Source organism: Mandrillus leucophaeus, unplaced genomic scaffold (assembly GCF_000951045.1).
Source record: "Mandrillus leucophaeus isolate KB7577 unplaced genomic scaffold, Mleu.le_1.0 Scaffold233, whole genome shotgun sequence".
Classification (NCBI taxonomy): Eukaryota; Metazoa; Chordata; class Mammalia; order Primates; family Cercopithecidae; genus Mandrillus; species Mandrillus leucophaeus.
Window position 1 is genome coordinate 1,106,136 of NW_012102399.1, and position 23,348 is coordinate 1,129,483.

General features: G+C 34.9%; 1 long non-coding RNA gene across 1 annotated transcript in view; it reads left to right on the plus strand.

Moving 5' to 3' along the window:
• LOC105541096 overlaps positions 1–23,348 on the plus strand; it is a 76,362-nt gene that overhangs the window by 5,201 nt on the left and 47,813 nt on the right. The window contains exon 2 of the long non-coding RNA XR_001006297.1: positions 5,152–5,358. This is a non-coding gene — a long non-coding RNA (uncharacterized LOC105541096). The remainder of the gene's footprint in view (positions 1–5,151; positions 5,359–23,348) is intronic.

The window sequence follows — 23,348 nt, forward strand, 5'->3', positions numbered from 1 at the left end:
CTACATCTCGGCTCCCAGCGTCAGGAAACCCAGCTGCTCCTCCTGGGTCTCTGCGGACGCCTTGCCATCCACCTTTGACCCTGACTCCCACTCCCTGCCCCACCCCCATTCCACTGTCCCTAAACTCTGCGCGAACCCGCCGCCGCCCTCACGGAACGTTGGGTCACTTTTTATTTCAAAGTGAAAGGAGCAGAGGTTTCCCTGCCGCACTAAGAACTTTCCCTATAGCCTCTTCAACACTTTACAGGGCAACCCCAGGCCAGCCTTATCCACTGCAGAGCACTCGGACCCTGACACTGAGCGCCGAGTTAGGGTAGAACCAAAAAGGAATACCAGGTGGTTAGGTGTTGAGTGTTGGAGGCAAGGAGTAATTAACATTGAGACAAAAGGTAATTTCCACTTCTGGCCTTTTTCTTCGGCGTATTTTATTTCCCAAATCCACTCCGAGGACACTCTTCACAATCGGTCTAATGAGTTTTCAGCTGTTTGTTCTGTCCTTCTCCCACCCTGTCCTCACCAATTCACTAATAAATACCCCTCCTCCCTCTCCCCAATGTCCCTCCAGCTCAAGAACATCTCCAGCCCAAGGGGAAAAAGGTTTCCAGTCTTTTGACCGCGCTTCCGGGGTCTATAGATGAGCTCAGTTTGAAACGAGGTATTACAAGATTTCAGCGTTAGGAACTCTTTATATCACCACAGACACTTTCAGATCCTCAGTCCCCCTCCTCCTCTTCTCTTTTTGTTGGGTCTTCTCCCCCCGGGGGCTATTTAACAAAGGCGGTGTGTTAACTAACATTTTTGTTTAAGTTAGCAACCCTTTTCCAAAACACACTTAAGCCTGATACCAATATTTGTCACTGTGTGTGTAGGGGGGTGAGGAGAGTGACAGGGTTGGGGGGTATTTGTGCAAGGGAGGGATGTGGAGTTGACAATGAATGGAAAGATGCAGGACTTGTTTTGGAAGGTGTCATACACACATATTTATTGTGAAATAATTCAAGAAATAGTGGGGTGTATGTGTCTGTGTGGCTCTGTGTGTGATGAGGGATCCCAAGCTTTCTATACAGAACGAGGTATATATTTTTAAAGAACTAACAAAAAAGCGGGGGTCTTAAAATATGACCTAACATTGAGAATGGACACTTTCTTTGATGGAGGGAGTGAGCTAGTGGAAATCCAATTCAAAAGGGAAAGGCATTTTGAGTGTGTATATATATGTGTAGTATTTGTGGGCAGTTAAATTCCTCCCTGAATCCCTCCCCTCCTCCAGCTACACTCTTATCTCCTCTATGGTCTTCTTCTTTTTCTTAAAAAGCATAGCAGTGTCCCCCTTTTGTTCCCGGGTTTCTGAGGTCTCTGCACCTCTATATCCATGTGTATTTCTCTCTTTCTGGATTAAAGTCAACTTTTGGCTTTTACTTTGGAGTAAATGTTTTAGCTTTTTTTTTTTTCTCTCTTGGGGATTCTGACCTTTTAGGGGGAAGGGGAGTCATTATGTAGAGTTAGACACAGGTAAAGAAAGGAAGGGAGAAGGAGGGAGGGGCTAGAAGGTTTGAGGAAGGAAGAATTAAGGGAGGAGAGGAGGGAAAGGGAGAAGAAAGAGAAAAGTCAGATGCCCTCTGGCCTTTCAGAGGTCAGAGCTCAGACAGTGCTGTGACCTCTTTTCCCTCTAAGCAACCAGCCCAGTGTTTATAAACAAATCAGACAGGACTCTCCCCAAACAATAGCAGTTCACTAACTTCATAAGCACTTCCACAGCCTTTATGCAAATTAATGAGGACCCCTTATCACGTTCCTCCCCACAACACACATACATTTTCACACCACCAAAAACCAAGATCACAATCACACAATCCTCAAATATATATGGAGATATTTCCAGCAAGAGTATCCAAAGGAAATGTTACATTCTGTCTGGCGAAGAGCTCCAAGACAAGATCCAAATGGGAAAGGACAGAGAGAGAGAGAGAGAGAGAGAGAGAGGGAGAGAGAGAGAGAGAGAGAGAGGGAGAGAGAGAGAGAGAGAGAGAGGATACAGACAGACACACACACACACAGAGACAGAATAACTAATTTCATTGAGCAGAAGATAAAGTGATATTTTAGACCTAAAGGCATCTATATCTAGTCAATGAAGTGCTGTATAGACAGTATACTAAACTCTGGCCACCAAATAAAATTATTTTAAAATGACATTGCATTCATCTAAACACCCACATTTTCAGACAAATGTGCAGATATTTACAGCTGAAGAAAAGCCACCACCACTATATGTAATGTCCCTAAATATTAGATACAAGAGAACTATTAAATCCTACAGCAAAAAAACAAAAAACAAAACAAAAAACAAAACAACCCATCTGCTCTAAGTTACAAAATGTATAATTGTTTTTATCTTTAATTACTTAAGACAACTAGCAGAAACTAAATGAATCAAAGATTTTGAAAGAAAATGTGGTTTACCAAGGTACAGGAATGGTAGCTTTACATTAAATTATAAACAAAACACCAATTCAGAAATAAATGACAAGATAGAAAAAGGTGAAAGCCAAAAAAAAAAAATGCATTAAATGATTTTCAAACTTTTCCTTTAAAATGATTATCAATTAAAGTCTAAGAGAAAAAGGTTAAAGAAAATATACCTCAGAGCAAAAAGATCATCTCCTTTTCTTCTTTGTCTATCAGTCCCCTGTTAAAGCATATGGAAAATGTTTTCAAAATGCCCAGATTTGGCACATTGTCATTGCAAAGAGAGGAGCGCAGTGATGCTGTTAGAGAAAATGGGAAATAAATTCAGGATTGGGTGCTGCCTCCTTCAATGCGGATTTATCTAAGTTTAATTTAATATTCCGCAATCACTGAATGATCGCATATAATTCACCAAGATTTTAAAGGGCTTTATTTAAATACCTTGAGCAATAAGAGAATGAAATTTAAACCATTTCAGCCATTGCTTATACTTTTTGTTTATTTTCCTATTAAGAGAATTTTAAGTGGCAATTTCTAATAATAAAAGGAAAAACGATGAAGAGTTAGGTTTTTTTTTTTTTCCAAGGGAGAATGTTAAAGGAAAGCATTAGCTTTATTAAAATCATTCTGAACGTAAAATCAAAAAGCACAAAATGGTTGTTTGTAAAACACTAAACCTTTAATCGATTTTATTGGCATTCCGATCGATTAGATAAACGGAAATCTATAGCAAACATCAAAGCATTTAAAACATTTTCTCTATCTCATTTATAAACAAAACTTTTCTTTTCAGCAGAAAAAAATGATTATCAAACGACTAACAGGAAATTCTTCAGATATCAAATTACGATAATAAAATTATTTCCACATGGAAAGGGATAATGACAATGATGATAGTAATTACAATAATGAATAATTCAACAACCCTTTGACATGTATGGAAGAACCTCAGCAGAAACGGGCGTTTGAAGGGGGGCTACTTTAAAATAAATACTTTATTTTTAAAGGAATATTTGAAGAGACAACTCGAGGGCAGTAGCTTAGGTGTGCCTGCCGAACTAATGTTGATTTCCCTGCAGACGTAAAGGAGTCGATTTCTTTGCCGGCGGTTCCCTCCCAAATTGAGTTACTTCTTATAAGCAAAATTAATATGCAAATAAGAGTGAGCCCTACCAGATTTACAAACTAGTGTCTGGACTTGTCTTCTACCTATTCTTAAAGGTGATTCCCAAATTATAGAGAAGGACGAGGACTAGCCTCTCCAAACCTGAAGTGAAGGAAAACGATTTATTTGGAGATGTGAAAACTGCTGTCCGGAGAAATGCAGTCATTAGAGCTTATGGCATTCTAGCTGCGGCAGCAAGAGGAAGTGTTGCTGTAACGGGTATTATGTTTATTTGTTAAAGAAAATCAATGGAAGTGGCTGTAAAGTAGTTAGTGAGGCGTGTGCTTGCTACTCGCGGGGAATCGTGACACCGGCAGACTGGTCGAGCAGCCCTTCTCATTGCCAGCAAAGTCCCTGCGTCGCCTGGAGCCGGGGCGCGGACGGCGCGGCACCTGGCTTCGCGCTCGTGAGTCTTGCCCCGCGCTGCTCTGGTTGACCGCCTGTCTACACAATCTTCTGCCCTCTCTGGCCGAAGTCCTAGTAATTGCTGCCTGACTTTGGCTCCTTCCAGTTGACTGTGGTTGTCTTCCCACGGCCCGCCTCAGCAGCACACACCTTTTTCCTCTTTTTCTCTTAGGGATTCTTGTCGTTTCCTCCTTTCCTTACGCTGGGAGCCTGAACTTCTGTTCCTTTCCTTCTGCTGGAATCTCTCTGAATCTCCTAGTCCCTTGGGTGAATCGCGGACTATTTCTTTCCTACCCTGCCCCTCCCCCATTTATCTCTCCTGCGATTTATTTAGCACCCGGGTCTTCTTACCCTCGCACTTCTATCCTCTCCTCCAGACATTCCAGAGAGTTCTCATCACACCAGAATGCGCTTTTTTCTCCTCCTACTACTCCCTTTGGATTGGGGAGTAAAGGGGGATTTCGAGTGGAACTCCCAGGGGTTTTATTCTATTCTTTTAACAGCTTTACTTTCCCTTTTCTTCTTTGCATAACCTTCACCTACCTACTAATTTATAACAGAAGCGGTTTCTTTCCCTTTCATTTCCTAGTTTACAATTTCCGTCTGGGGTTGTGCATTGCACATGCACTCTCTGACTTCCCCGCCCCCTCACCCCCCGCCCCACCAGCCTCCGTCCAAGGCAACTATTTTCTTGTACTCGGTTGCTGTCTAATTGCACTTTCGCTTCTTGGAGTTAAGTCAGTTTCCATGATATAAAGTTCGCCTTTACATCTGTCAAATTATTTCGTTGCCCAAATGAACGGTAGGGTGTGGGGGGAAATGTATCAACTACTTAGGTCCCTTTTAACACCTTTTTACTCTCAGTCCCACCACCCACTCCAGTAATGTCTAATGTGAATAATAACGAATTCTGGAAGACGGTTCCTCTCAGCGCGTGCTGATTGCTCATGAGTTGTTCCTGAGCGGGTCTCAAAGCCCTCGCTTGTATCTTCTGACTTCGAGTGGTCACCATTTCAACTGTGCAACCTTTCTTCTCTTTCCCTCACTAGCAGCCCTGACTGCAGGAGGGGGACGCAACCTAAAGACCTCGTCCTCTTGCCTCTTGTTTCTAGCTGCTGCAGCTGCCGCTGAAATTCGCTGTGGCCGCTGCCTCTTCCCGCTTTAATCCCAGACCTCCAGTCATTGGGCAGCTCCTCAGAGGCAAGAAGTCAACACCATGGCAACCCGACAAGCCTATCAAATCACCGGCTGGCGTGACAGCAGCAACACTGCAGGCAGGAGTGGGCTGGGCGGAAGAGCAGAGTGGCCACTGCGCTCAGGTACACAGTCTGGGAGTGGACAGCAGCTGCCGATCTCCACGTTCTGGCTACACATATGTGCACCACCCAGTCCATACCCCTATCTTATGTGCCCTAGTAGGTTCTGGAGGAGAAAGGGAGGAGAAGGAGAGATGCATATAGGCTTGGAGGAACTGCAGAAGAGAGTTTTAAACCAAAAGGAATCCAAGTCTTAGAAACTGTAAACTAAAGATTCCTTGTATTCCAGCAGTCTATGAAAACAGGTCACGATAGGCTCAAAACTAAATGGAAGGAGTTTGCACAAACAAGGGGTGTGTGTGTGTGTGTGTGTTTGCCAGTTCTGTTATTTGTTTGAACATGAATGCAACATTCTGTTCTGGAGCGCCAAAGGATAAAGGAAGATGTTGCTCTGGAGTTCCAAAAGGATAAAGGAAGATGTTGCATTTTAAAATTTTCTTGTCTGCCACTGTTGGAGTCTGCTCAACTTTAATTTCATTTATGGTAATGGTAATTGACTACCTTGGAGATTACCTAAACTTTACCTGAAATCGTCTTTGCCTTGTTCTTTCATAAAATGTGTGTTGCGTGTACTGTGTGTTCTAGATCCTGATTCCATAAGAAACAGAGGACACCAGGAAATGTGTGTGTTCCTCTAAGGCCTACCTAGCCTTTGTATTTCCTCATTTTCCTTAAGACATTTTGAATTAGGCAGATGGAGGAAGTTGGGCATTTCACTAACATTTCAGAGCATTGTGTAAATTACCATGAGATAGATTGGAATTGCATCGTTCTTTTTTTATTTTAAAAGCAAACAATATTTTAGAGAAACACACAACATATTTCTTAACTTACAATTTCATTGTGAAACCTTTGACAAATATTTGTACAAGAATATAGAATGCTATCATTGACCAAACACCCCCTTGGTCACTTATCTCGTCATGATTTCTAAATTTTGGAATGCAAGTTTGCCTGCTGAAGTTGTATAGGACAGAAAGGAAAATTCATTTAATAACAAAGGTAACTTGTCTTATTGAGGAAATCTTGTATGAATTATAAAATCTACACTTAAGTCCACTCCACATAAACACGATTCATTAAATAAACAATTTTTATATTGATCTAACATTTTTATGAAGAGGGTTTCAATGTGTAAGTATTTAAATTGTACTTGGCATACATGAAATGCTAGAGAACTAGAAAGGCTTTTAAAAGCAGCAATTGCAATATTAAGCAGAGTAGGATGGAGAGCCAATGTTTCAGGCTATAAAGAAAAATTCAATGAAATCTTGAACTTCATTTCCTTACTTTCTCTGTATTTCATTGTTGATAGGTCCCAATATTAAAACAGTATATTTTCAAAATATAATTTATTATAGACCCAAAATGGGCATAGTTACTGGCACTGGAGAAACAGGCCATGATATTCTAGAAAAAACTTTTGGACATAATACAATTTTTCCTGCATTGAAACTCTAATGTCATACTGGTAACATTTTCTTATTCTGCGCTACTGTGCAGAGTTGCTCAGTGAGGAACCGCCAAGCACATAGAGCTGAGATTTGGTTATTGTTTAAATGGCTACCTCAATGCCAAGGTATTGATGTCCTTAAATATTTTTGGCTAATTCACATTACATTTAACATGTGCTTAGTGTTTACAGTGGAAAACATATGAAGAAACATAATACTGTAATTTAAAATTAAAATGCATATGTTTAATTTATCTCCTGAAACTACATTTGTAAATTTAAAATATTTTAACAATAAGTTTTAAAAAAATGTTCAAAAAATTTCAGTATACTTTGGCTTTTGTAATAATAAATGAGCACAGGAAATATGGTGACATTTAATGTTTTACTATTTCTTTTAATGGCATATCCTCAGTTACTGGAAAACTTTAAATACTTCGGGATCTATAATACTATCCGTGTATGTGTTTGTATATAGTATGCTATTTAAGAATGCTGTCACTCAAGTGTTCATTTCTATGTTAATATTTCCAATTTTAAAAAATTAAAATGAGATGAAGTTAATAAATTAAAGAATTTAAACCAAAACAAACGCCTAGGTATTTTAAGACATCCTTTGAATTTTTCTTAAGTTTTTCTTTATCATGAACTTGCCATTTATGGATGATTGAGAATTGAAACAATTTTTTGCATTTACAACACAGATACTTATTTTTTAATTATAAATCAATTTTAGTGTTTACCATTAAAAGTACCTTCATAGGTTGTATAATATATGACCATCTGTTTAAATATGGATTCATGTATATGCCACACACATGTTGCTAGTTATCTCTACATTCAAATCTTTACATTTAAAGCTATTTTCTACACCTTTAGTACTTTCCATATGTATGCTGTTAGAAGGATGAAATTTCTATCCTTTAACTAATGAATAAGACAGTAGAATTACACATAGCTTAAATGCTACAAAAAAAAAAAAAAATCAATACAAGGATGCCTCACTCGTTTTCAACAGGATGGATACCATCTCCATAGAGTTCATTCTTGACCTTACCTGAGTAAGTACTTTAACTTAAAGTATGAGATGCACCTAGAGGGGTAATACATTGAGCTTAATAGTAAGACAGTTAATAACCTTTTTTTTATCCTCGTGCACTATCAATCATGGCTGTCACCAGTCTGCTGAATCAAAGCAAAAGTGTTCTTCACAGATGACTGATTAGAAACGCAAAATCACAAGATCCATCTTCATGGTCACTTTTATTATAGTCATTTTTAAACTGACAGCAACCTGCTCAGTTTCAGCACACTGGGCATCACAAATAGTGTCACTCAGTGCAGCTAAGCATGAGAAGAGGTTGGTTGGATTATACTTAAAAATAATTAGGCCCTCAACCCATTGTGGAGCCTCAAAAAAGGTATTTGGCTCTCAATCTCCCCTCCCCCACTCCTAACGTATTTTGATTCTGTTGTGTCATTAGTTTAGCATTAGAAGCGAGGCGTCTGAAGGTATAGTTTTATCCTTACTAATTGTCTGGGAATTAGGAAATGAATATGTCTACTTGATAATCACATACAACTTTTTGTGTACTGCTTTTTGTCAACTTTGTGACAACAGACACTATTGCTACCCTCATGGGGATGAAGAGTTTACATAAGGTGGTTTTTATACAAATATGTGTGTGCATGTGTGTGTGTGTGTGTGTATATGGCTTCAGAAATCTAAGTAGTCAGGTCGTAGTAAGATGCCCACTTATTAATAAGGTGTCCTTTAATAGCATCACTTGAATGCTGTAACACTGACATTACTGAGGCTATAACTAAATGCATAGTCTTAAAGATGGCCAAGATATTAACTCTTAGGTAGCTATGTAAATTCTTGACATGTAGTGTTATATTATTTTTTTCAGCCCTAGAATATTGAGAAAAGGACAAATTTGGAAGACCAACAAATGATATACATAAAAAGCATTACAGTAGGAGGCTTGAAACAGTTATAGCAGAATCAAATGATAAGGAATTTTGTCTTTACTAACACTCTTCACCTTTGTGATGCAAGATGAAACTTTTGGGTTCATTTCATGATATTTTCATACATGCCTTAAGAATATTTTATAGTACTATATGGTAGTATTGATAAAAGCATTTACGTGGGGAAAGTTTTCAAGAGAAAATCTTCCAAATATAGTGTAATTCTAATGCCCGTTTTATAGGTTCAATATTTCATATTTTGGAAAAGTAAACCCCAATAGATTTAAGTTTTAATTTAGTAATTTTAACCAAAGTGCCTTATTTTAGGTCTCCATACAGTTATCTTTTCCCTTAATCTCAAATATCCACTTTCTTGTTAGTGAGCACACACACACACACACACACACCCTCCAAACACTAAGAGAAAGAGAGATAAATCATTATTAATGTTTATATGATAACATAATACCCTTAGATTAATTTTCAAACATGTGAATATCCCACCTTTAACTTTTTTGTAAGGTACCAATTTTTTTCTCCATCTCTCTCTCTACACACACACACACACACACACACACACACACACACACAGAGAGACATACACATACATCTTTATTTATTCTAGATTATGACAATGTTTTTCTTCTCTGTGCAAAATACATAAATAGCATACATAACACACAAACATATATATGCATGTATGATATATCTGTGTTTTCTATAGATGGTAATAGATGTCTAAAAATACTCTATAAAAAGGCTAAAATTAATTTCTTTAATATTGTACTTTGTTATACATATTTTTCTATATAGAAAAATCAAATTAAAAATTGTGAAATAAATCCAATTAGCTATCTAGTTTGATTGTATATTTTTAAGTAACACTGTCTTAGAATTTGAATAGAAATGTGTTAGCTAATATTTTAAAATGTTTTCACTTTATAAAAATTAATAATGACAATACTTGTATTGTTAAATATGTAAAATTAGGGCTAACTGAAATGATTATGTATTTTTAAGCTACATAATTACATAAATGACAATGCATTAATCATCTTAATGTGTTCATTTTCAGTTCACTTTAACAATCAAAACAGAATGTCTCTTGGCAAAATGTCTGTGTGTGTATGTGTGTTCCTGTGTGTGTATTTACTTTAGATACATTAAGTTTACATTTCTAGAAAGGATAATCTCATAGAATTCAATATGCTTTTAAATTTTTGGCGGTAAAATAGTCTTTATGACTAGATCATACACATCAAAATATTTATGAAAAAGATATTTATTTGAAATTTCTGGAATCTGTCCAGAATACTTTGCTAGTAAAACTAATGCAGTGAAATGATACACATGTTTTTTTTTTTTTTTTTTTTTTTTTGCAATGTCTTGGTAATCTATGCAGGTGGTCACTATAGATCTTTAATGTTAATCTTTAATATGCATCATAAATATGAAAATTTATAAAGTTTATAACAATTTTAGGTTTAGCATCATGTTTTCTTCTATAGATAGGTCTTAATGGACTGAGAAAACAAAAATAATTTTCTCTTTTAGAAATTTAATTAAAACAAAATATTTAAAAAAATTAGCTTATTTTAAAAGTTATCATGGAATATTATTATTTGAGAGTTTCATGTTTTGACATAAATTGAAATCAACATTGACTTACACTTAAAGCGTTATTGTTAATTTGGAAAGTTTTTTTGGGGAAAATATTAGCATTTTTATTTCTCTGAAATCTTTAACTATTTTGCTGTTAGTTTTAAATACCTATCTTGTGTCCATTGTTTGTGCTTACATTTTCATTACTGAGAACATTCTTATGTTTGTCAATATATAAAGCAAGCAACTTTATTTAATATAAGAATATCACATGATAAATGGACTAGCATAGTTGGTAGAAATGTTCTTAATATATAGATACATGTTAATCAAAATATATTTTAAACTGAAAAAGCCTAATAATGTTTGTGCATTTTAGGTTCGGCTAGAATTTATATTTGTGCATTACATGTAATATTTCTATACATGAATGCATATACATAACTACACCTAAACCCTTTCATATTTAGATCATTGACTTATTTTGTATGCTATCACACAAATATTACAATTATTTTTGCCATACCTGTATTTATGCAGCTTGAATGTGCAGTGACAACATTTCTCTTTTTCCTGGAGTGTGATTTTCCCTTGGTACCTGAATTGTTCTTTGTTGAATCTTTGTGATTATAAAAAAGTAAAAACACTGTTGTATGAGTGTCAGTTTGCAGTAAATGTGTGAGAAGATGTATGGTCAAGATAGTCTGCCCATCTTTTAGCATGTCTTTTCTGCCTGGGCTTAACTAAAGCTATTTAAAGAGAAAAGAAAAGAAAGCAAAGGTCAAACAAAAATCACTGTTAGCATCTTATAGAAAAAGAAAGAAAATCTTGAGATATTTATAATTATTTATTATATAATTTTTATTGTATGTTAACTTTCAAAATGCTGCTATTACTATCACTTTTTATTAAAATCGTCATTTTGTTCAATTGGTGCTTTTTAGTTAAAATGTGATATATACAGACCTTAAAAATCTCTAAAACTAGAATTACTATTTTCTCTGCTTCTCATGTTCCCCAAGTCTTTCTGCCCTTCAGCCACTAAAGCTAGAGGATACATTTAATAACAAATAGACTATTTTGATCGGTGTGCTTTATTCTTACCTATTTCGGTTTACAAAAATATGCAAATAGGTGTAATAACAACTTTCAGAATGTATTCTAAGATGTTAATGATATTTTCAAGTAAACGTTTAGGATGATATTTTATAATGATCCTTTTTTGATAGCTAAAGCTTTTATATGTAAACCTTCACTTATATATTACACTACCACTGAAGAATTTTAATGTATTGCAGTTCATTTTGTAATAGATGCACAAACATTCAGAGTAGCATTATATTGCTTAGTTATTCATTGTAGTTCACATTTAGATTTTCATTTGGATTTTTCCTTTTTCAACATTTGGATATCATTTCATTAACTCTCATAAACCAGTAGTTTAAGGAGGAGCAATTCTGAAATATAAACACTCCTTCTAGAATTTTACAGCATTGCCATAGGAGAGAAAGAAGGGACTAGCATTACTTTACTCTAAACATTTCCCTGTTATGATTATAAGAAAAGATCAGATGCTGTGGCAATTTTTTTCATATGTGATCTTTCTTTAGAATTATTTTCAAAGTCAACTGTTCTTAGACCTTATTTTCATCTCCAAAAAGCATAAGTTTTGTTTCTTTGTAAGATATTTCTTTAGAGCATATCTTAGTTTAATTCACGTTGAGTAAAAGAAACACCCAGGCTCAATCTGGAGACCTCCTTCCAACATAATTTAGCTGGACCTTTTCTTAGTAAAGGTTTTCTGGTTTTCATTTTCACTTCATATTCTCAAATAAAAGATCCTTTGTTGTCTACCATTTGATTGGACTTAATGAAAAACACTCCATTTTAACTTAACAGTATTTCCTTTTGAATTTATTATATTTAAGAACACTGTCAAAAATCAAACATTTAATCTCAAGTTTTTATATTTCAAAATATATTACTATCACATGGCTCAGTGAGGTGATGTAAAAAAGTATACTGAAAAGATTTCAAAAAGAAAAGCAAAAGTGAAAAAATCTGGCTTCATTTTAATATGAAACTAAATACTATGGCTAATGTGCAGATTGGGTACGGCAGCTGACTGTGAAGACGAACATGTGACAGGGTGCCAACAGCGGAATTGTGCAGTATTGACTAAATGAGGTTCACTGATTTGTATTGAGGCTAATATCTTCTTTAAACAATTCCGTGTAAATTGTGCGTATAAAGTCATTGGAAGCTATTTCTCAGGACAGCCTCGCTGGCTAGCTACCTGCTGGAGTGAGGAAGATAATCAATAGGAAGAAATAGAGCTGAGCATGAGCCTGGGAAGCTGCAGAGCAGTTAATGCTGATAAAAGTAGATGATGTCAATATTTGGGAATAGCACAACTCTAGGATAATAGACAAAAGAGAAGTGCATATGTTGTAGGGTGTTCAAACAGGGGCAAAATTAAAGCCTAAGTGACAGATGATGTCCTAGGCTGCAAAAGACATTATTTATTACAGATATTGTTAAATTTCTACTGAAAGCCATACACAACAGAGCAAGATATTGCATATAAAAGATACCTAACTTTTATCAGAAGCTTAAATACCCATTTCTATTTCAATGGTCAGTAGGTTTCTGCTCATGATTAAGAAAGACTGTCTTTAAAACATTTGGTAGATATATTTTTACATGCATAGAACTACATGCCTCATTAAGAAATTATTTTTTAAAAATTATCTAAGTTGCTTCCAAAATAGAGTTAAAAATCATATAAAAGTGTAAATGAAAATAGGCTGTCAGTCAAAGGGTGACACCAAAGACATAAACCTAATTGCCTTAGCATATATTTGTGATTATAGCAGATGCCCTATTTTTAAAAGCTAGTAGACTTATTGGAAGTGAGTTAATGGTATATTTTTACACACTTAATACTGAAAATCAGTTTTCCTCTTGCTGTCAGGTGATGAAATTTTGTTCTTCTGTGCTGATCTTTCTGTTGATGTATTATGACATAGTCTGTCAACATGAACAGATATGTGAAAGGAGATTGGGTGACTGAGAGGTACAACCTGCATAGAGCTCTTCTTGAATTTTAAGCGTGTTATCATGTTTGGGTACAACAAGTAAGATTGTGCTTGCTTTAAAATGCTGTTATTTTTATATAATTTAAGCCCAAGCAAAACAGGTGGACCATGACAAGGTTCTAAAGCGGAATGAGTGAGCCAATTCCAAAACACGTATTTCAGAATATCTTTTATAAAGCTTTTCACATCCTAAGTTGATTTTTTAAAAAAATCATTCGCAAAATGTAAGTTTCTTGACGAAGAGGAGAAATCAATTCATGCACATGTGATTATTAAACATAGCCATTTCTCCCAAATTAAACAATTCCACAACTGTTACATGCTTTTATTGTCGCAGATGTTTTTATTGTTTGGTGTTAGATATCTGGATTATATCAAGTACACGATTCTGAGGTTAGGTAAAACAGCCAAGCCTGATAGTTTTTACTTAGAACCAAGCTAACAAATGTTATTAGAAAAGCAAGTATATTTGTCTAGGACTTTTCCTTTTAAGCATATTTTTAACCATGAAAATACAGATTTAAATAAATGATACCTCTGCTTTTCATTTTGTGCTTTTATTTTGAGAATAACTACCTATTTTGAAAGTAATTTTACAGATCTAGCAAACTATACATTGTAGTTATTAATCTAAGATACTAAATAATTATACTAATTTCATATTCCAGATATACAATTTTATAAGCTTTCCTACAAATAAAACATTTGCTTTAAAAAGTGGCTAGGATGTTGTCATATATTTCATTTTTCATCTTAAGTACAAAGAAATAAAATATCCTTATTCATTATTGAATTATGAAGAAGGCTTCATTTCAAATAAAGTATGAATTTTGATTTAGAGACACAGAAAAAAATCTTTTAAGATCTATACTTCAACTAATTTGTTAATCTTGTGCCACTTTCAGCATTTGTCACACATATAGACCAGGAAATTGGCTCCATCTCATTCTAGCTCTGTATTGAATTAAAAACCTCTACTGCAAAGAAGAGCATGATGTGGGGAAAGAATAAATTTAGTTCTTTCTTTAGTAATGCACATATATTTCCATACATTTCACATCCTAAGGGAGCCTATGAATGCATTCAATAAATACAAAACTATAAAGTATAATTCCAAAAAAGGAACAGGTTAATTTTTTTTTTCTGGTTTCAGTATAGTATTTTAAGTTTGAAGACTGAAAATTAAGTATTTTTATTCGTTTATTTTACTTTTCTTTTAACAGACACCTTCAGTATTAAAAGTAAATCCATAATAATGAATCTTAGTTGTTCCATCCACTTGGATAATGTTAGCAGGTTTAGATCAAAGCAAATTAAATATCAGCAGTGGCAAATCAAGAAAAATGTTTTATGCCATTTGAATCAAGGTTTGCATTTAGTTCACTATAGTCCATCCTGGCTAATTTAGTAGACATTGTATGCAAACCACATATGTGTATACATTGAAAAGATTGTCCATTCCTATTTCATTTGTCTAGGGTAATAGAAAAGGTCTTTTTCAATAAAGTATAATAATAAAGGGTTAGCTTTTACACATGATGAGGGGATTTCTATTAAGATTTTGTTAAAATGAAATATGTCCCACAGGTGATTGAGATTACTGACTAGGAAGATAGACTTGCTGTATGTATAGCTCTCTATACTCTCAAGTACTTGAATCTTTGACTGCATTCTGAGAAGACAGTACAGTGTGGTAGATTTATGATGGCCTCATGGAAACAGAGCTAGCAAAGATTATGGCATACTTGTTTAGAAACATGGTGAACTGAAAGTTCCTGATTTACACCAACATATATCTAGATGAAACCAGTTTGCAAATTGTCCTGAGGAGTCATCTTTTATTAAGTGTTTGATAGGTATGGAAATGTACATGCCTATTTTTAAACATATTCTAATAACTATGCTGATATTAGATTTGCAAATATTCTATTTAATATTTTTAGGTTAAAATTAATTTACCTTATTTATTTATGTTTCTGAAATACCTTAAAATTTAATTTCCAGCAATAAATCATATCACATTAGAAGATGTTTTATAATATATCAAAAAATAAAAGGTCCAATAGTATTAAAAATTTTGAGACGTCACAGTAAATCTGCATATGAAGACATTCAAAATATTTGTCTTTTTTAACATTTGTATTTGTATTCAAGGATAAAAAAATAAACCATCAAAGACTACCTACATTGGTCAACTTAAAGCTACCCGACTTCTTCGCTTTTTAAGTGTTTAATCACCATGATCTTTATTTGAAGGGTAGAGCTGTTTCCCTCTGACTTTATAAGGCTAGTGAAGACACTCCCTTACTAAATTTAGGACTAAAATTGTGAGCAAATGTGCTTATAGACTTTTTTCTATGAGAAGTCTCATCCATGTATTATGAGAAATGACAGAATGCATTACATAAACTTGTAATTATTCTGCTATGCACTTCTAATTCTTGTGACTATATTCTTTGCTGCCCCCTTTAATTTTTTTTTTATAATAGCTTATAGTGTTACCATTTATATTTAGGAGAACCACAAATTATTTTTCCAAATCCCACATACCAATTTATATACTTCCATTTAATCTGAGAAATAAATGTTCAGGAAAAGATGAGGATGTTATACAATTAGATGACATAACTTTGAAATTACTGGAGTCACAGCTCCCTTAAAATCTTCATTGTGTTGATTGGATTATTTTTGTATTTTAAAGCTTAGGAGTTTAGATGCTTAATACTGGTATTGTGTAAAGTAGGTGTTCCTGGAAGTCACACTTAGGAATTATTGTGTGCCCCAACTGTTTCAGGGCATAAAATTTCTCTAACAGACAGCAGCTGACAGATTGGGAGAATCTAGCTCAAAGTGTCAGATAACTTTTAACTCTAATGTAGGTTTTGAAAGTATCTTTTGGGTCTCTCATTTTTTAAACGGATTTAATAAAAACAAATGGAAAGCATTTGAAGCGCATACTTCTACTTTTGGCCCAGGAATTGGAGGGATACCAGCTCAGGCTCCTTCTTCCTTCATTTCCTTTTTCCTTCTTCCTTCCTTTTTTTTTCGTTATTTCTATTTTTTTCTTTTGCTGTGGTTAGAAAACACCTAACATGAGATTTAACCTCTGATATGGTTTGGCTGTGTCCCCGCCCAAATCTCATATTGAAATGTAGCTCCCATAATTTGTGTGTGTGTGGGAGGGACCCAGTGTGAGATAATTGAATCATGGGGGCGGTTTCTCCCATACTATTCTGGTGGTAGTGAACAGTCTCTTGAGATCTGATGATTTTATAAGGGGAAACCCCTTTTGCTTGGCTCCCTAATTCTCTCTCGCCCTCCCTGATTCTCTCTCGTCTAGCCAGGTAAGAAGTGCTTTTGACCTTCCACCATGATTGTTAGGCTTCCCCATCCACATGGAGCTATGAGTCCATTAAACCTCTTTTACTTTATAAATTACTCAGTCTCAGGTATGTCTTTATCGGCAGTGTGAAAATGGATTAATACAACCTCTTAACAAGTGTTTAGTTGTTCAGTACAGTATTAGCTATAAACACAATGAGGTACAATAGGTCTTTAGAGCTTTTTCTTCTTGCATAACTGAGTACATCCATTAAAAACCAACTCCCCACTTCTCTCTCCCTCTAGTCCCTGGTAACCACCATTCTACCCTCTCCTTCTAGGAATTTGACTCCTTTAGATATATTATGTAAGTGGGATCATGCAGTACTTGCCCCTTTGTGCCCGGCTTATTTCACTTAGCATAATATCCTCTAGTTTCACCAGGATACCTTTCTGTGTCTAGTCATTATCCTCTCCTTCCTTGGAGGATCACAGGGAAGGGGCCTAGTTGGAATGTTCAGCATGAAATGAAGCAGTTCATTTACTAAGAGTTTGGCAGATGAAAGTCAGTAGAGCAAGACCGCTGAATTCTATGGGAAATAAGCACACCAATGTTTTCAGCCACCATTTTAGACATTGCTGACTGTTGGGAAGCAAAGTTAATGTTCATTGAGTGCTCACCATGTACCAGGCATGGTGATAAGTGCTTTACTAAAATGGCCACATTTATCCACATAGTTCCCCATTGAGGTAGGTACTATTATTATCCCCACTTTACAGAAAAGGAAATTGAGTCATAGAGAGGTTTTAAGACACTTGCACACGTTCATAGAGCAGATAAGTACTAGAGATGGGATTCAGTCTTCTATTTGAGCACTGTCATGCTGCTTCCTAAAAGTCACATAGCAAAAAACGTTCTTTTCTTTGAATCCAAGGGGGTAAAAATATACTCTGTCTCAATGGGGAAGAAACAGCCCTTCATTCACTTCTCCTAGTTAAGAAATAAGGAGAAAGCGTCCTTGACCAAAGTCAACTGACTTTGGCTACTTGGTTCTGAAGAAGAGTAGATGTATCCGGAGTTAGACAATCCAGGCTAGCTGTCAGAATGATGGATGTGGCAGGTCTGATTTTCAGGGTCTGTCTCAGTGGTATGATGTCTAGACCTCCACCATTCTCAGTGGCATGATTTTTACCAATGGGTTTGTAAAAGATGCACAAGTTTAGTGGAATCCAAGTATTCCATGTGAAAATATTATATTTTGAATTACATGTTTCTGTAACATTAATAGGAATTATTGATGATGTCCTTCTTTCCAAGAGCGTATTCCTTAGTTGTGGTTGTTGTATTTACATACCATTGTTAAAGATCAAGTATAAACTTATGATACTTTGAGAGAAATTATTGCTTTTTACCCTCAGGATAGGATTCAGTGCCTAACTTTCTGTACTTTTATCAATAATTGCTTCTATTATTTCTGTTGCATTCGCTTTTATTCAAAAAGGCTTTTATTAAAAATTGCCTTTTTCTGTTACTCATCAGAGTTGCAGATTATGTGAAAACCATTTACAACCACTGAGACAAACGCTAGGTAACCATAAAAACAGGAAGATAGTAAATGCAGTTTGCTAGTACATGTTAGGGAGGAGACAGAGATGTCAGAAAGGCACACACATATTATTAAGCAAACTGTAGAGCAAAGTACATAAGAGTGGAAGCATTGGGGTCAGTGAAAAGAGAGAGAATTCTAGCTCCAGTTGATATGGTGGTGTGACCCTAGACCGTTAATTAACTTTCTCGGGCCTAGTGTTCTTTTTCTATACAATGGGTATTATAATAACAGAGATAGATGACTCAATAGAGGATTGTTAAATATCCTGTGAAATGGCACAGGTATAAGCACTCAATAAATATTACCCATCATTATCATCAATTTATAGGAGATTTTAATGCCTCTAAGTATATATCAGTTTGCCATTTGAAAAGTTACATTTTTGGCATATTACACTAATAAATGATATTTTCAATAAAACCTATATAATTTTGAAAATTCTAAGAATCAGACTCAAATCTGAGGGAAATTTTTTAAAGAAGAGATATAATTTAGAACATTATATGAACTTGTTGAGTTTATAAGAATTAAATTTTAAAAAGCTTGGTTTTATATGTAGAAGAAATAGTCTATAAACAAAATTTAAAATTAAATATAATTTTCTTTTTATAAATACCATGGGATTAACATTTTTTTCCTACATTGTGGGCTACAACATTGAATAAGATCCCATCTCCTTACGAAATGTATAATCCACTGGAATATTTAGTGATGAAAGTTATAACGAAGAGTAGTATGGGAAAAACTAATTCCATGAAACTAATTTGGGAGTATAAAGCTGGGCATGTAATCTATGTTGCAGACTACTGAGAATGCCATGCCGTTATCAAACCAATTTAAGCCTGCGTCTGTCCCTGTTGTGTATGTATGCGTGTATGTCTATATGCACATGTTCATGAATTGTGAAAACAAAACAAAAAAGTATACTTTCATGCAAGATATCATTGCCTATTTGTAGAAAGAAAAATCGTGTTTTTTCTTCTCACCCTTAAGTGAAGATACTATTTCCCTAAAGGAACAATTACATGCTGCATAAACTGACATGCACGCTTGTATAACACAGTCATGATAACAGTGAAACAGTTTGTAAATAGCAAAATCTAGCCAACAAAAGTATGTTTATGATGTTTTCTGCATTCTTTCATTTTTAAGTTTTCCTCTTTCTTTCAAAGTCTGCCGAGCAACGACATACATAATTTTAGAAAAAGAAAGGCAAAAATCTTTCTCTTTATGACTGACAAAAATAACAAATATTCCATCTTTTCCTTGTCCTTTGACTTGGGTCACTTGTGCCCTCGTGTGTGACCACAAGGCGCCCTTTCTGTTGACAGTTACAAGCAAAGTGTACATGCCTTGATTGACTGTGGCACAGTCAAAATAAGCCAAGATGTCTCAAATGATTTTGGCAGCCAAAGTGTCGCTGCGTAGGACATAGTACAGTCATCTGCAGGATGCTTGGGTGAAACAGGCAAAAGGAGAGAGTGAACACACATAGATCTTCTACCCTATTAATTCACGAGTGAAATGAATTTGATGAAAAATGGTTTCAGACTTCTTGTCTAACTTCACCTTGTTAGGACCTTCTAACTGCTAGATACAAAAAAATTATCATACTAGATTATTATTGCTGAAGTTAAACCCAAATTTCATGGTCTAAGCTGTATGTAGTAAATGTTGCTTTCAAGTGAGATATTAGGCATTATTTCCTCTTCTAATTTGGCATTAATAATAAAAGCAGGCCTGTCTATGACCTGTTATCAGAGATGTCTTCTGATGGAAATGCTGATTTTTGAGATTGACTTTGATGCTCCGTCTGCCAAGGCAAATAGGAAGTCAATAATCTACAGTGTTGACTCTTCACACTGAACTGTTGCTCTCTGCATGGAACCTCATGATAGAATTAAGGCGGTGTATTTTGAAAATCATTTGTTCCTAACTCAGAAAACCATGATTAATGTATGCCTACATGGCACTAACAGGAAAAAGGAAAACCACTACCTGGAAAAAAAAAAAAAAGAGAGAGAGAGAGAGAGAGATGGAGAACATGAGCAAAGCTTTGCTACTCTTATTCAGTCTTTTCATTAGCAGATTTTACTCAGCCAGTCATACCATTAACATGTCCTGAGGTGCCCACAGGGCAACTAAAAAAGAGGCACTGTAAAACTGGAACTACAAAGCATGGACAAGCCAGGAAGTTCTACATATTAAATGAAAGTGAGGTAAGCATCTCCTTAATGTAATGTACTAGGAAAAGTTTCTTAAAATAATTAAGCCCTGAGCTGCAATTTGATGGATGGACACTGTATCATAAGCTTATTTCCATTGTACTGCAGTTTTCATTAATTTGATCATGGATGGATTATTTTATTTTATGTTATTTTGTTTTATTTTATTTTATCTTATTTTATTTTATTTTTGAAACTCTGTTGCCCAGTGCAGTGGCACGATCTTGGGCTCACTGCAACATCTGCCTCCTCAGTTCACTGCCTCAGCCTCCCGAGTAGCGGCGATTACAGGCACCCGCCGCCATGTCCGATTAATTTTTGTATTTTTAGTAAAAATGGAGTTTCACCATGTTGGCCAGACTGGTCTTGAACTCCTGACCTTGTGATCTGCCCACCTTGGCCTCCCAAAGTGCTGGGATTACAGACGTGAGCCCGCGCACCAGACTGATTCATTCTGTTTTAACCACTTATATTATTATACTTTTGGATTTTTTTGAAACTTTTGTTACTATAGAATGCATTTGTTTAAATGTTGAAAATTTGTAATTTAATGTCCAATTACAAAGAAAGAGTAAAATAAAGCATGGAAATATACAAGAATGAATTATATATCATTAAAATTATTCTTACCAACTTTCTAATGACTTAAAAATAAAAAGTAAAGCAAAAACTGTATTACACAAATTTATATATTATGAGCTTAACGATATAACATTTTGTATACCTAGGAAAATATTAAGGAAATTTAATTTACCAAATTGTGTCGTTAATTTTTAATGGTGGGATTTTGAGTGATTATTAATTTATTTTTCTTCTTGGCTTTTAACATTTTTCTCTAAAGAGCTTGTCTTATTTTGGAATTAGAAAAACAGAATTATTTTTTTAAAAACAACTGAGTCTGCAATAAAAACTTACATATGTAGAGTTTCAAGAAATTTGCTTTTGTATCAAAAGAAATAAATATTTTTGTAGTTTGAAAGATAATTCTAGTTTTTAATTTACGTTATTATTTATCAATTCAAATGGGCACTGAGGCTGCCAGTAATACTAACATTGAGTCTGAATGTTAAAAATTTATCTGATTTAATAATACTGCCTCCTTGTTAATTTGCATTTCTTTGACTAGAAGATATAATAATTATTTTTTCCCTGTTTGAGTTCTAATTACTAAAATATACTCTATTTTGTCTGAATTATATATAATGTCTTTTGTCTATATTTCTGATTTTATTCTATTTGTAAGAATTCTTTATATAGCCTTAACACTTCCTGCAAATATCCTTCTTTGGCTGCATTCTTTTTATTTTACATTAATTTTTCTTCACCAGGAGAATGGCCAAATTTGTCAATATATTTCTTTGTGGCTATACCTATAATTTCAAATTTTATAAAGTGCTTAATACTTCAGAGTTCTATAAGTATAAAATCATTTTTTGGTAGTTTTTCAGTTGTTTTGGCTAGTTTTTTGTAATTAATCAGACACTTTAAATTAGCATGTATAGAGTGTTGACTTAGAGTTTTTCAAATGCTAATAAATGGTACCAGTATCATTTATCTACATATTATTTGGTGCTTCCTTTAATCATATATACATGTATACATATATACATATGTATTCACATACAGATATTAACATATATAGTATATGTATGTGTATGTTATTCTTGAATTTATTATCTTATTCTCTTGGTTTGTACATCTGTCTAGAAGTTTGTACATCTGGCTAAAATACTACACTATTTAGTTATCATTGCTTTAATTTTAATAAATTGCAATATTTTATGTTAGTACACACCCTCATGACTCATACTTTAATATCCTTGCCTGTTTGCTTTTCTAGATTAATTATTATTTGTTGCCAATGTCTGTCAGGCTATGAAAAAAAATTCAGTTGTGTTTATTTAAAATTGAGAATTATATTAAATGTGCAAATTAATTTAGAAAAATCAAACAAATAATTAAGAATACTGAATTTTCTGACTCTATAAAAGAGGCTGATGAAATCCACAGAAACATGAATGGAAACATAACCCCCAAAACTTTTTTTGTATTTTCCCCTTTTCTCCCACAGAGCTCTAGGAAGCAACAACTGTCTCAAACGGTATTAATCAGTGCTATATTAAGGGAATTGGCTCCCAGAAGTATGGAGGCTGAGAAGTCCCGCAATAGGCCATCTGCAAGCTAGAGAACCAGGGAAGCTGGAAGTGTGGCACAGTGTATATTCAAAGGCCTCAGAACCAGGGAAGTCCATGGTATAATTTTCAGTCCAAGGCCAGAGAACCCAGGGGCCACTGGTGCAAGTCTGAGTCTAAAGGCCAGAGATCTTGAAGTTCTGACGTCTAAGGGCAGCAGAAGAAAAGCATGCTAGCTCCAGGAGAGAGAGAATGTAAGGAAATTACCTTTTCTCTAACTTTCTGTTCCATCTGGGTCCCCAACTGATTGGATGGTCTCCAACCACATTAAGGGTGGATCGGCCCCCACTCACTCCACCAACTCACACACCAATCTTTTCTGGAAACACCTTCATAGACACACCGAGAAGTAATGCTTCACCAGCTCTATGGGAATTCCTTAATCCAGTCAAGTCGAAGCCTAAAATTAACCATCACACAAACATAACTAAACTTACTTTTTCTGTGTTGCTGATGGTTACAAACAAATGTTTCACAATTCACGGGAACAATTCTTCAAAATATTAAAATCTTTTTTT